Source organism: Miniopterus natalensis, chromosome 6 (assembly GCF_054644295.1).
Source record: "Miniopterus natalensis isolate mMinNat1 chromosome 6, mMinNat1.hap1, whole genome shotgun sequence".
In the NCBI taxonomy this organism is placed as follows: Eukaryota; Metazoa; Chordata; class Mammalia; order Chiroptera; family Miniopteridae; genus Miniopterus; species Miniopterus natalensis.
Window position 1 is genome coordinate 70896343 of NC_142086.1, and position 13042 is coordinate 70909384.

The 13042-nt window shown below is 45.0% G+C and overlaps 1 pseudogene; it reads right to left on the bottom strand.

Annotated features, from left to right (window-relative positions):
- Positions 1 to 2100: 2100 nt before the first annotated feature.
- On the bottom strand, positions 2101 to 2825 carry LOC107539272 (large ribosomal subunit protein uL30 pseudogene; annotated as a pseudogene).
- Between the last annotated feature and the right edge of the window lie 10217 nt (positions 2826 to 13042).

Consider the following 13042-nt stretch of genomic DNA (forward strand, 5'->3'; position numbering starts at 1 on the left):
TTAGTGCTAGAAATAAATAATTTTTAGTGCTAGAGCAAGCGCAGGAACCCTCGGCTTTATCTGCTCCTGGTCTGAGCAGTTCCGAGAGTCACCATGGCCTTTGCTCACTCTGCTGCTACTGTTGCTGAGATGTTGGGTACAAATTCATGCAGTGGGCACCGACAGGCTGGCAGGCTTCAAATCCCGGCTCTGCCGCTTACCTGCGGTGGGGCCTTAGAAAGTTCTCTCTCTCTGCTTCTGTCTCTTCATCTGGAAAATGATCTGCCTCAGTGGGTTATCTTATGGCTTAAATGAGTTAATTTATGTAAAGCACTTAGACTAATCCTAGGTAAATAACAAGCACTCACAGCAGCTAAGGGAAATTCCCTTTTACTTTTGCTGCAAATGAAGGCAGAAGCTTTATCCATTTCACATCACATTTGACAAATGCCTGAGAACCCAAAGTGGGTGAGGCAGGAAATCTGGAGCTAGGGATGGGAAGCGAGGTAAAATGTAGCCCTTGCTGTCCATGTCGTTTACTGGAAGGGACAGTCACAAGTGGGTAAGTAAAAAGCACTAAGCACAACCATAAATGTAGGTGATGCCTTTGGTAGAACCCAGTGTTTGGTCAGCATTTGATGGAGCATGCAAATGGACAGTTAAATTAAAAGTCATATAAATTTTCTAAATTGGATATCATAAGTGGCAGTTCTCCCAAGTTGACATTTTAATAAAATACATAAACAGGACTATTTATGAAAATTCTTAAGAGTACTAGCTCTGCCATATTTTAAAATATAAATTCTTAAAACAGTGCATAGTAGGCTCATCAATAATAGTTCACTGGAGTCAAAGTTTTTTTGAAAATCCAGAAGTAGCCCGGCCAGGCGTGGCTCAGCGGTTAAGCATCGACCTAGGATCCAGGCGATCAGGGTTCGATTCCCGGTCAGGGCCCATGCCCGGGTTGTGGGCTGCAGCCGATCAATGACTCTCTCATCATTGATGTTTCTAGCTCTCTCTCTCCCCCTCTCCTTTCCTCTCTCTGAAATCAATAAAGATATATTTAAAAAAAAAAAAAAAAGAAAAGAAAATCCAGAAGTAAACAAATATAGGACATAAGTATGTTTTAAAAGCAGTACCTCAAATAACTAGGGAAAGATTAATTCAATAAAAAGTAATGGAAAAAAGTGTAGCCATCCAGAAAGACAGCTGGCTTCATACTTCACACCTCATGACAGGAAAAATCCAAATGAATAAAAATAAATTCCAAAAAACCACAAAAACTATAAAAATACTAGTGGAAAACCAGGGAGAACCATAACTAACGTGAGGAACATCTTTCTGGGCACCATACAAAAACTCAGACGCACATAAACAAGACATGGATTAATTTACTTACCTAAGAAGTAAAAATGATATGTGCAGGTAAAATATAAGAAAGAAAACTTTAAAAGAAAAGCAACAGAAAAATATTTCTAGTCATCCCAGAGAGAGGAGCAAATTTTCTAACAAATGAAAAGTTCCTACGAATCCATTTTTGTGGGCTCAGCGGGGAAATGGGTAAAACAGATGAACAGACAGGTTAAGAAAATATAAATGGCTCTGTTGTGAATTGAATTGTGTCCTAAAAAGTCGCGCGCTGATGCCTCAGAGCGTGACCCTGCTTGGAGGCAGGGTCTCTGAAGAGGCGAGCAAATCCGAGCAGCGCCGCTAGGGGGCGCCCGACCCCACACTAGTCCTTAGAGCCGGTGGCTCCGACGCCCCGCAGCGCCGTGTGCACCTGAGGGCGGCGGGGGCTCCAACCGGAGGCGCCCAGGGAGGCCAGCAGCCCGCCCGGAGCTGGGGGGGGGGGGGGGGCGTGCAACGTCCTCGCGGCCCCGGGAAGCAGCCGGCCCCGCCGACGGCTCCGCGCAGACCCCCAGCCCGCAGCCCCAGACAAACAGCCACCACTCGGGACCCTCGTTACAACGAACTAATACAGGCCCTTAGACGTGACAATATACTCGCCTCCCCCGTCATAGGTGAGATTAAAATTAACACTGCAAAAAAAAAAAAAAAAAAAATGTCTAGATTGGTATGTGTTTGTTTTGTTTTTTTCAGCTTTAAAGCAGCCACTGTTTCTTAACTGACTAGAGTACAGAAATAGCCGCGGCAGAGGCCTCTGGTCATCCTTCTGATAAGCCTGTTGGCCTGGCCTTCCCGGTCACCGGCACCCCCGCCTCCTACTAAATGGGGGGTGGCCATTCCCCTGGCGGGGAGGGTCGTTTGAGGGGCCACCGGAAGCTGGAAGTATGGATTCATGAAGCAGGCGCTGCGCGCAGGCGGTGCCGTATTTCCCGGTGTGTGGTCCGCCAGGGCAGTTCGCTTTTGGTTGATTTTGCCATAGCCACACTTATACATCAGTTCGTTTACTGACCAGGTTGGGCGCCCCCTGCAATATATGGGTCCACAGTCCTCAGCATGTTCACTGAAGCCTTGCTGAGCTTCACAAAGGTGCCACTGAAGATCTGGCGACAGCGAAGCAGCTGCACTTCTCGGACTTTTGGGCTCACACCGTTGGCACCTCCGATCCTGATGACAGATGCCAATTCAGGTTCCACAGGTGCATAGAAACCACCAGCCCTTCTTGCCGCCCTGGCCATTTGAACCTCAGCTCTGCATCTGCCTCTGTTCCCTGTGAGATGCTTAACCTTTTCATAGACAAGCTTCCTCCTTGCCTTTTGAAGCATCTTTTGGGCAAACTTCTTTCTCAGGCACTTGATCTGCTCTGAGAAATTCCTCCACTTTTTCTTAAGGGTTTTTGGTACAGCAGGAACCTTCTTCTTTTTCTCTTCTGCACCCTCCATGGTTCCTGCCAGAAAAGAGCTGTTGTCTAGACTGTTAAAGGTCACAAGAGTCTGGATAACACAGTGTCATTGCTGTAGGAAAACAGTGTGCTCATGTCTTGCCGTTTGGAGTACAAACTAGTACAAACTCAGTGGAGGGGAATTTGATAAAAATCTCTCAAAATTATAAATACAGGTACCCTTCCCAAAATGTGAGAAATGTCATACATACAGATTTATTCATTGCAGCATCATTTGAAAAATCAAAAGACTGAATTAACTATCACTAAGGGGCTGATTAAATAAATCATCGATATTCATATAATGGAATATTTTACACCTACTAATAAAATTAAGGGAGAATCTTTAAGTACTGATACAGAAAACTCTCCAAAATATTATAAGACTGGAAAATAAAAAATATAACTGCAAATAGTATTCTAATATTTGTGTTAAAATATATATACATATACATATTTGCTAAAGTATGCTTAAAATATTTTTGGAAGAATATACAAAAGAAACTATTAACATTGGATTCTCTATGGAGAGGAACTGAGTTTGTGAAGTACAGGGTTGGAGAGACATTTTTATCACATGTTTTTAAATTTTTTTAATTTTGAACCACATGAGTTATATAAATAAATATATAATTTCTACTAAATAAATAAAGTTGCCTTTTTCTGCCACAAGGTGGCGGTGTTAAAGACTTTATGGAAGAATGCAGTGTTTGAAAATTGGTCTCATTACAGAAATTTTAACTTGGCCGGTAATCGTTCCTTTGGGGATTGAAAATATGTATTTTCATACAAGATGTCATATTTTGAAAGCCATGTAAATACTTTTTCTTTATTTTCCAATTTTATTAACATAGTCTATTTTTTTTTCTTTTTGCTCTAATCAAAGCACTACAGGCCCACGGTAAAACAAAACAAAACAAACAACAGATAATACTAAAGCACTTTTAATGAAACATCCAGTCTTCCTCTCCATCCCACTTTCATTCCCCAAAGGCAGCTACCTTTTATTATAATTGGGGTTACATCCAAAACTTTAAATAATGTGCATGTATCTCTAGTTTTTATTTTACCAACTTTAGGTAGTGTATGCTACCTGATATATGAAAAACATAAACTTAGCTCACTAATATCACCTCCCACTTCCATCTTCTCCTCTTCCCAATTTTTGATGTATCATTTTAAAATTCTTCTATTGGTTACCTTTTATACTTTAAATCATTCATTTAAACCTCCATTTAAAAAATATATATATATTTTATAGATTTCAGAGAGAGGAAGGGAGAAGGAGAGAGAGAGAGAAACATCAATGATAAGAGAGAGTCATTGATCAGCTGCCTCCTTCACGCCCCCTACTGGGGATGGAGCTCGCAACCCAGGCATGTGCCCTGAACGGGAATCGAACCGCCATCTCCTGGATGCTCAACCACTGAACCACACTGGCCAGGCTAAACCTCCATTTTTTATTTTGCCAGTTTTCAATATTTTCTTTTACCCTCCTGATAAGTAAGAGAAGGGTATTATTACTTCATGTCTTTTCTTCACCTCTCCGTACCTATTCACCTCCCAACTTTTGTTAGTTTTACTTTAAAAAAAAAAAAAAAGCTTGACAAGTATAATTTATGTACCATAAAATCCACCCATTTAAAGTATACAATCCAATAGCTTTTATTATATTTAGAGTTATGCAACCATCACCGTAATATAACTTTTAGAACATTTTTATTACTCCAAAAAGAAACCCCATACCTATTATTAGTCACTCCCCATTTCCCCATAATTCCCCCAGCCTTACACAACCACTAACCAGCTTTCTGTCTCTGTAGATTTATCTGTTCTAGACTAACTTCAAATGAATGGAACTATATAATATGTGGTCCTTCGGAACTAGCTTCTTTCACTTAGCATAATGTTTTTGAGGTTCATCATGTGTTGGTGTGTATTAGTATTTCATTCCTTTTTATTGCCAAATAATATTCTAGTGTATGGATATACCATATTTGGTTTCTGCATTTCAGTTGATACACATTTTGGTTGTTTCCACTTTGTTTTTGCTGTTATGAGTAATGTTGCTATGAACCATTAGATTTATTTTTCCTTTTATTTTTTAACCATAATAGTCTTGACCATGGTTTGGTTCTATAAGTTGAAAAATAACCAATAGGATTACATTATTGTGTATATTATTGCTCACTACAGAGCCAAATAGCGTGCTAGGTTTATATTTACTTCTCTACAAAACTAATATCGCAATCTCCCTCCCCCCCCAGGTGTCTCTTCCACAGGCTCCCACTCTCTGCTCTGATGGGGACTCATCGCACATGGCCATCCATGGGGTGCTAGTCCTTCACAGATGCCATGTCTTTCTCATTTATTCCCTTTATTCTATAGATATTTATTCTTGAGTGACTTTCTGAGAAACAGTTGATGAAGGTAGTAAATTTCTGAGTCTTTGTCTTTGTCTTTCCATCACATTGATTTAACCAGTTCTAGAATTCTACGTCTGAATCTAGAATTCCCAGACTTGAAGAAATTATTTCCTTGTCTTCTGGTGCCTAATATTACTGAGGACAATTCCTACGGCAACTGGATCCTCATTCCCCTGTTGGTGGCCTGTGTACCCCCTTTTCCTCTGAGTTTCTCTCTCATTTCTTTTCAGTCCTCACCTGAGGATATTTCTATTGCTTTTCAGAGAGACTGGAAGGGAGAGAGGGAGGGAGGGGGAGAGAGAGAGTCTAAATGTTAATTAGAAGGTTATCCTTCCTTGGGTTCCCAGAATATATACATATATGTATATCTCCTTGGTTTTCGGTTCCTATTTAAGGATGAAGAGCCCTGCCGATCGTTCCAGGTAGCTAGTGTAAGTTTTTGCTGCTGTTGCATCTTGGTCTTTTCCCCTTAGAGGCCTCCCCTTAAACTGACGAGACAGAATCCTGCACGCTTTGTGCAGTTCCTGTTGACTGAAGACTTTGCTTTAAAGTGTTTAGACAGGATGCTGGTTGGACAGGCTGAGCGCCTCAGCGTTTCAGAAAAGGAGGGAGGAAACTTCCTTCGCCCTGAGCAGATCATTCTTTGGACAAGAGCCCACCTGTCTGTCTTCTCAGTTTTTGCCCTGAAGTTAAATGTCAGTTGTTTTGCATGCACATGTGGGTAGGGAGTCTAAGGGGCCAAATCATTACGCCTGTTTCTCCACCCCTTTCTCATCCATCCACCAGCCCACTCCTCGCCAAAGCCTCTTCAGCTTTCGCAACTAAGGCTGGCTCTCACCTCCGCCTGGCTCTCTCCGGGCTTGTACTGTGGGCTTCCTCTACTCTGATTTACTTGCCCCTATCTGCTTCTCATCTTGAAATTGCCTGAGACCTCCTTCCAACTCACCCCATTTCACCTATTCTCCTTCCTGTTAAGTGTTTCTGTCTTTTTGCTCTTCTACATGGCCATCATCATTTCATTTCAACATTTCGGCAGGTTCTCACAGGGGAGCAGAGAAAGCACGTGTCCCTCACCGTAGTGTTGTGGAATCCTCTGGCGTTAAGTGCTAGTTCTGCTTTTTCCCCCCCTTTATTTCTTTTCTCCGGATCTTGTGTATGAGTGTGTGTGTGTGTTTATAACACTTCTTAACTATAGTATATATTTATTGTATAACATTTGGAAATATGAGAACATTTTAAAATGTCTATAATTCACCAATCAGAAATATTACCATGATGATGTATTTATTTTCAGTCTTTTCAATATGCATATGGTGTGTATATATATATAAATAATTTAAATTTACCTTACTTGTTGAAAGTATAACAGGTGTCCTATTTTTCCCCCCAATTGACCCCCTCCACTGCCCTCCCACCTCCTCCCCAGGCCTTCACCCCGTTATTGTCTGTGTCCATGGGTTATGCATATATGCATATAACTTCTTTGGTTAATCTCTTCCCACCCTCCACCCCCCTTCCCTCTTTCCTCTGAAATATGATCGTCTGTTGCCTGCGTCAGTGTCTCTGGATCTATTTCGTTCATCAGATTCTTTTGTTCATTAGCTTCTTCTTAGAGAAGACCCTTCAACGTTTCCTGTAGTGCTGGTCTGGTGGTGATGAACTCCTTTTGCTTTTTCTTATCTGTGAAGCTCTTTATCTGACCTTCAATTCTAAACGATAGCTTTGCGGGGTAGAGCAATCTTGGTTGTAGTTCCATGTTTTTCATCACTTTGAATATTTCTTGCCACTCCCTCTGGCCTGCAAGGTTTCTGTTGAGAAATCAGCTGACAGTCGTATGGGTGCCCCCTTGTAGGTAACTAACTGCATTTCTCTTGCTGCTTTTAAGATTCTCTCTTTGTCTTTAACCTTTGGCATTTTAATTATGATGTGTCTTGCTGTGGCCTCTTTGGGTTCCTCTTGTTTGGGACCCTCTGTGCTTCCTGGACCTGTAAGTCGATTTCTTTCCCCAGGTAGGGGAAGTTTTCTGTAATTATTTTTTCAAATAGGTTTTCAATTTCGTGCTCTCTTTCCTCTCTGTCTGGCACCCCAATAATATGAATGTGGGGCCTCTTGAAGTTGTCCCAGAGGCTCCTTATACTATCTTCATATTTCTGGATTCTTTTTTCTTTTTGCTCTTCTGGTTGGGTGTTTTTTGTTTCCTCATGTTCCAAATTGCTGATTTGATTCTCAGTGTCCTCTACTCTACTGTTGATTCCCTGTAAATTATTCTTCATTTCAGTTCGTGTAGCCTTCATTTCAAATTGGTACTTTATTATGTCATCAACTTTCTCAGTTATTTTTATTATACTCTTACTTATATGGTTGAAGATCCTTATAAACTAAATTCTGAACTCTGTATCTATTAGCTTGCTTGGATCTATTTCATTTAGTTCCTTTTCTAGAGATTTCTTCTGTTCTTTCCTTTGTGACATGTTTCTTTGCCTCTGCATTTTGGCTGCTTCCTGGTGTTTGTTTCTATGTATTGGGTAGAGCTGCTATGTCTCCTGGAATTTGTAGAGTGGCTTTGTGTAGTAGGTGTCCTGTAGGGCCCAGTGGCTCAGCCTCCCCAGTCACCTGAGCTGGGCCTTCCAGGTGCTCCCCTGTGTGGGCTGTGTGCTCTGACCTGTTGTAGCTGAGCCTTGGTTGCTGTTGGCGTCCCTGGGAGGAATTGACCCCCAGGCCAATTGGCTGTGAGGACCAGCTGCAGCTACAGCCAAAGAGCTGCTGTGCTGGAGACACCCCTATGGAGCAGGATTTACTTCAGTGGGGCTTTGGTATTCACCAAGTGCTCCCCTTGAGTGTCACTCGTGGATGTGGTAGGGTTGTAACCCAGCGTGGTCGAGTCTGACCACCGGGTGTACTATCTCTGGGGCCTCCCGGGAGGTGCAAAGTCAGCCTGTGCCAGTGCCTTGCCCAGGGCCACCCAGCATGAGCTACACAGCAAACCGTAGTTGGCTGCTCCTTGTGCTGGGCTTGGAGGAGCCCAGGAGAGGCCAAGCTATGAGCCAGTGCAGCTGCCGCTAGTGCCAGGCCTGGGGCCACTTATCAAGCCGTATGGGGCCCGCTGCTGCTTGTTTGAGAGATTTTAGGAAAGTCCTAAGCATGAGGCTGGAGAGGCCCCTTGCACAGAAAAGCCCCTGGAAATGGCCTGGATGAGCTGCAGGTGGGGAGGGGCGGGGCCTCCGGGAATCACGGGGCGGGGCCAACGGTGAGAGTCAGGTGCTGGCGATTCAGACATGGCGCCTGCCTGCCGGCTGTGTGCGGGGAGGACTCGCCACAGGAGCCATGGCCTCCGCCAGCCCTTCTGCCTGGGAGGAAGCCGCCCTCCAGCTCTCGCCCGGATCTCAGGCAGGTTAGTTCCCCCCGAGTGTCCCGGGTCCCTTCAGGCTGCTGCCCGGCGCTGGGCTCAGAGGGAGCGTCCGAGTGAGTCCGTGCCGGGCCCTTTAGAGGAGCTGCTGGGGCTCCCGCAGCCTCCGCGACCCTCAGGGACAGTCCCCGCTGGTTTCACAGCCTGGAGTTGTGGGGACGTCTCTCCCTGGCCCTGGAGCCCTAGGCTGGGGGCCTGCTGTGGGGCTGGGACCCCTCGCTCCTCCGGGAAACCTCTGCCGCCGAGCTGTCCTCCCGGGTTTAACCAGTGGCACCGGGGGTGGGCCCATGTCCGCGTCTGCAGGATCCAGCCCCGATCCGCCCTTCCTACTGGTCTCGGTGCTGCTTCAGGTCCCTGGTTGGGGGCTTCTGTTCAGCTGGATCTCAGGAGGCTCTGAGTGCTGGTGGTTCTGTATTTTCGTTGTAATTTTGATGTGGTTGCGGGAGGCGGCGGGTGCAGCTGTTACCTGCGCCACCATCTTGTTTCCTCCTCTCTGGTATATTTTTTAAAACAAACTTGACGTTATACCATGTGCAATTTTCTGTCCTGCTCTTTTCATTTATATCATGAGGAATTTCTCAGGTCACAGAATGATGTGCTATGACATGATTTTTTAATGGCTCCACAGTATTTCATTATATGAATAGGCCACAATTTACTTAATAATTCTCCTGTTGTTGGACATTTTGCTTGGTCCCAGTTTTGTTTGTTTACTTCTTAATGTGTTGTTACAGAACATACCTATCACCCTGGCCCCTGGCCTTTCTGGGGTGCTTGTAATACCTGTCTTCACTGCAGTCCGGAAATGTGCTGTTTGACTTAAGCAGTGAAGAGTTCATTGAAAGGGAAGTAGAGAGGCCACAAAATCACCATAAATCGTATGAAACTCATGATTTATGAACTTGAGTATAGACAAGCTCGGGTAAGGGCTTTCCGTCTCTCATTCATTGAAAAGAGCCCACCCACGACCGGCTTCCCGGGCGCTGTGAGACCCCCTTGTACCGGGGCTCACTTCCTAACTATCTCCCAGAAGTTCCACCCTCATTCCTCACCAGTCCTTCCCTCCTCATTGTTTCTGGCCAGCCTTGGGGCAAAAATACAAATTTGAATCAATATTGCTCATGTCCAAATATTTAAATGTTACAATTTAACCAAAAAATGTGTAAAGGAGAAATGTTCCATCTTCCTCCCCTGGCCTTCATGGTAGCCCAGGAAGGCCGAGTTCTGATTTGGAATTGTTGTAATTGTCGTTCTGCGCCGGACGTGGCGGGACAGGACGAGCCCGCCCTAGTGCTCGGCCTCAGCGCCTTGGCCTGCGCTGCTTCCGTCCCGCTTTCTACTCAACCCGTCACCTGCCTGGGGATGTCCGCAGAAGCCCAGCGCCGTCCCTTCAAGTGGGCTCAGGGTGTTTGGCTAAAATCCTGGGGTCCCAGTACACGGAGGATGGTGCAGAAGAGGGGGCTGCGGGCTCTTGGTGGGCATTTCCTCACAGACTCCTGTGGCGGGGCGTGACCGAAGTAGGACCAGAGTGGGCCCGCTAAGAAAGGGCCCAGGGTGGAGCCACCCCTCGTCCGGCTCCGACTCCTCCTGAAGCCTCCTTCCTCTCTACTGGTCCACAGTCACCTCACCTCTCATGCTGCCCGAGCACTCGCCATGGAGGTCACTCTTTTGAGCATTTAACCTCGTCTCCACTGCATTGCCACCTCGATGTTTCCTAAGGGTTTATAGGTTTCCTGGCTCCCCAACTAGAGAGAGAGAGAAAAGAAAGGGGAAAGAAAGAGGTCGCCTCTGATGAAGCAGAGATTGTCCACCAAACCCTGCGTCCTCGCTGACACTGGTGTGGGGGAGAGGACACCGGCATCTGTGCTCCGCAGGCCTGGGCCTCCTCCAGCCTCGCCTCCTTCACTAGATGGACAACTGCATCAGGCTAGGCCTCGGTTTGTTCATCTGAGAAAAACACACCTGTGCCGTCTCCTGATAGGATTAAATGAGGTAATAAATATATGCAAAGTGCCAAACATCCTTTCTGGAATATAAAAGAGGCAGAAGGAGAAGTGGGGTGGGGGAGAGGAGGGAAAGGAAAGGAAAGGAACAGAGCAGAGCAAAAGGCGGCCATCGAGGGCGCCGTGGTTAGTCATGTTGCACAGGCCTCCTAGCAAGTCTGTCTCCTTTATGTCCGAACTATTACTGCTGAATTTCTCTTCTGTATTTGTCATTTTGGTTCTCCTTCTTAAAACCCTGCACCTTCTTTTGGACAGTAGAGGCCGTGAGGTTTTTAGGAAACTAGGCTGGGGAGAATTATTGAGCTTAAAATGTTTTCTGCCTGCCGAGTTGCTGAAAAATAAAATATTCCTAGTTGGTGCAAATTTTTTTTTTTAGCAGTTTAAAACAACATAAATTTATTATCTCATGGTTTCTGAGGGTGAAGAGGCCAGGCATGATTTAGGAGAGTTCTCTGCTTCAGGGTCTCAGCAGGCTGCAACCAAGGTGTCGGCAGGGCTGTGCTCTCTCTTTGAAGTTTGACTGGGAAGGGTCCACTTTGAGGCCCAAGTGGGCCTTTGGCAGAAAAACACACCTGTGTCCTGAAACCATAGGCCTCCTTCAGGTGACCTGCAGATTCTTGCCACCTGGGTCCCTTCACAATCAATTCCCAACAGGAGTGTGTGCTCCTCCAAAACTAGCAGGAGAGCCAGAACAGACTGCTAGCAAGACGAAGTCTTATAAACATATTGGAATTTCCGAGTGACATCCCATCACTGTCCCCATTCCCTTGGGTTGGTCAGTTTCTCCTTTCCAACCCTTGCAACCCAGGGGACTGATTACCTCACTTCCTGGAAAATAGAGCTCTGGGCCCATCCTCCGGGCAGGAAGCCACTCTGCAGGGGCAGGTTTATTACAACAACCCTGGCATCTCTCACTTTAAAGCCAGAAGAAAAGTAATTTCATCTCCAGGGGCACATACTGCAAATGGTGAGCTGCTGAAGCACGCCTCTCCCTCCCTCTTCACTCCTCACCTCCAGTAATTGTCATGCTTCTAGTTTCTCAGCCCATCGAATCTCGATGCCTATCTACTATATTGGGCGTATCCGACATTTTTTTAAAGAAGCAAATGTGAGTGAAGGTCAAATATATACCAAAAACCAAAAACCACACAACCTATAGGAATAAAAAGAATATGGGTTTTATTAGTATATGGGTTTAGATTACATACCAGAAGGGCTAGTGAAGTATATGTGTGTGTGTATATATGTGGATGTGGTTATTACAGCTACTGTTTCTCGCAAACTAAAGAACAAGTGTGTAAATGAACATGAATACCATAGTATAAGCTTCAATTTGCCCATAAAGGGTACAACAACTCGATGGCTTAGCATTTGATGGCCAGCATTATTACGATCTCAGTCATTAGCAAGGACTTTGAACTGTAAATTTACTACTTGGCAGAAACCGGAAAAGAAGCAATGACTTTGGTTAGACACTTGATTTCAGTCCTAAACAAACCAACAGAATTTCAGGATGAAAGGCCCTTAACAGTGGCTGAGTTCCTTAGGCCTTTTTTCTTGGGAGGAGTGACATTTCTCTTTCTTCTTGAGTTGGGTCATTTATTGGCTTCTTTTTCAGTTAGAGTCGCTGCCCAATATAATGGGTAGCATTAATGTAACCCATTTTCCTTATGATGACTAAAGCTTTTTGTTTGGTGACCGGTCTGGGAAGATGATGATAACCTTGAAAGGACTTACTGAAGAACCTGCCCCAGACCTTGTGTTACCTACCTCTCTACCTCCTTCACGTAGGCCTTATTTCAGAGTCAGCCTTGAAACAGTGTATCTGCTGTTTCCTGGAACCAGGAGGAGAAGGGAATGAAGGCAGGAAGACAGGAAGCGCAGGGACTCTGGAACCTTCACCTCCCCCGTCACCTGCCTTACCTCCTCATGCCAAGCATTAAACACCAAACACTAGGGGCAGAGGAGTGGTGGGAATCCAGGTTTGCTGTCTCCACCAATTGGGGATTTTTTACTAAAAAGACACTGTTTACATTTAGTTACTTTCTGATTTCCACTAGTACAGAAATTTATAGTAATTGTTACATATTTAAACCCTCATTTTTTTGCAAAGGTGAAGAATTGCATGGCTTTGAAGAACTACTGGGATCCAAAGAACCCTGGGGAGGATGGGCCTTTGGAGCTGGAAGGGAATTCAGAGATCAGTTCCCTCATTTGGTGGATGAGAAGACTGAGGCCCTGACAGGGGTCTCTAGAGTGGTTTAGCAGGTCAGTGGCACAGCAGGGATCCAAGTTTCTTCTTCCTAGCCTAGTGCTCTATCACAAAAGCTGACTCTTTCAGTCACTCTTCAAGATATGTTTGGGTTCTTACTATGGGGTGGGA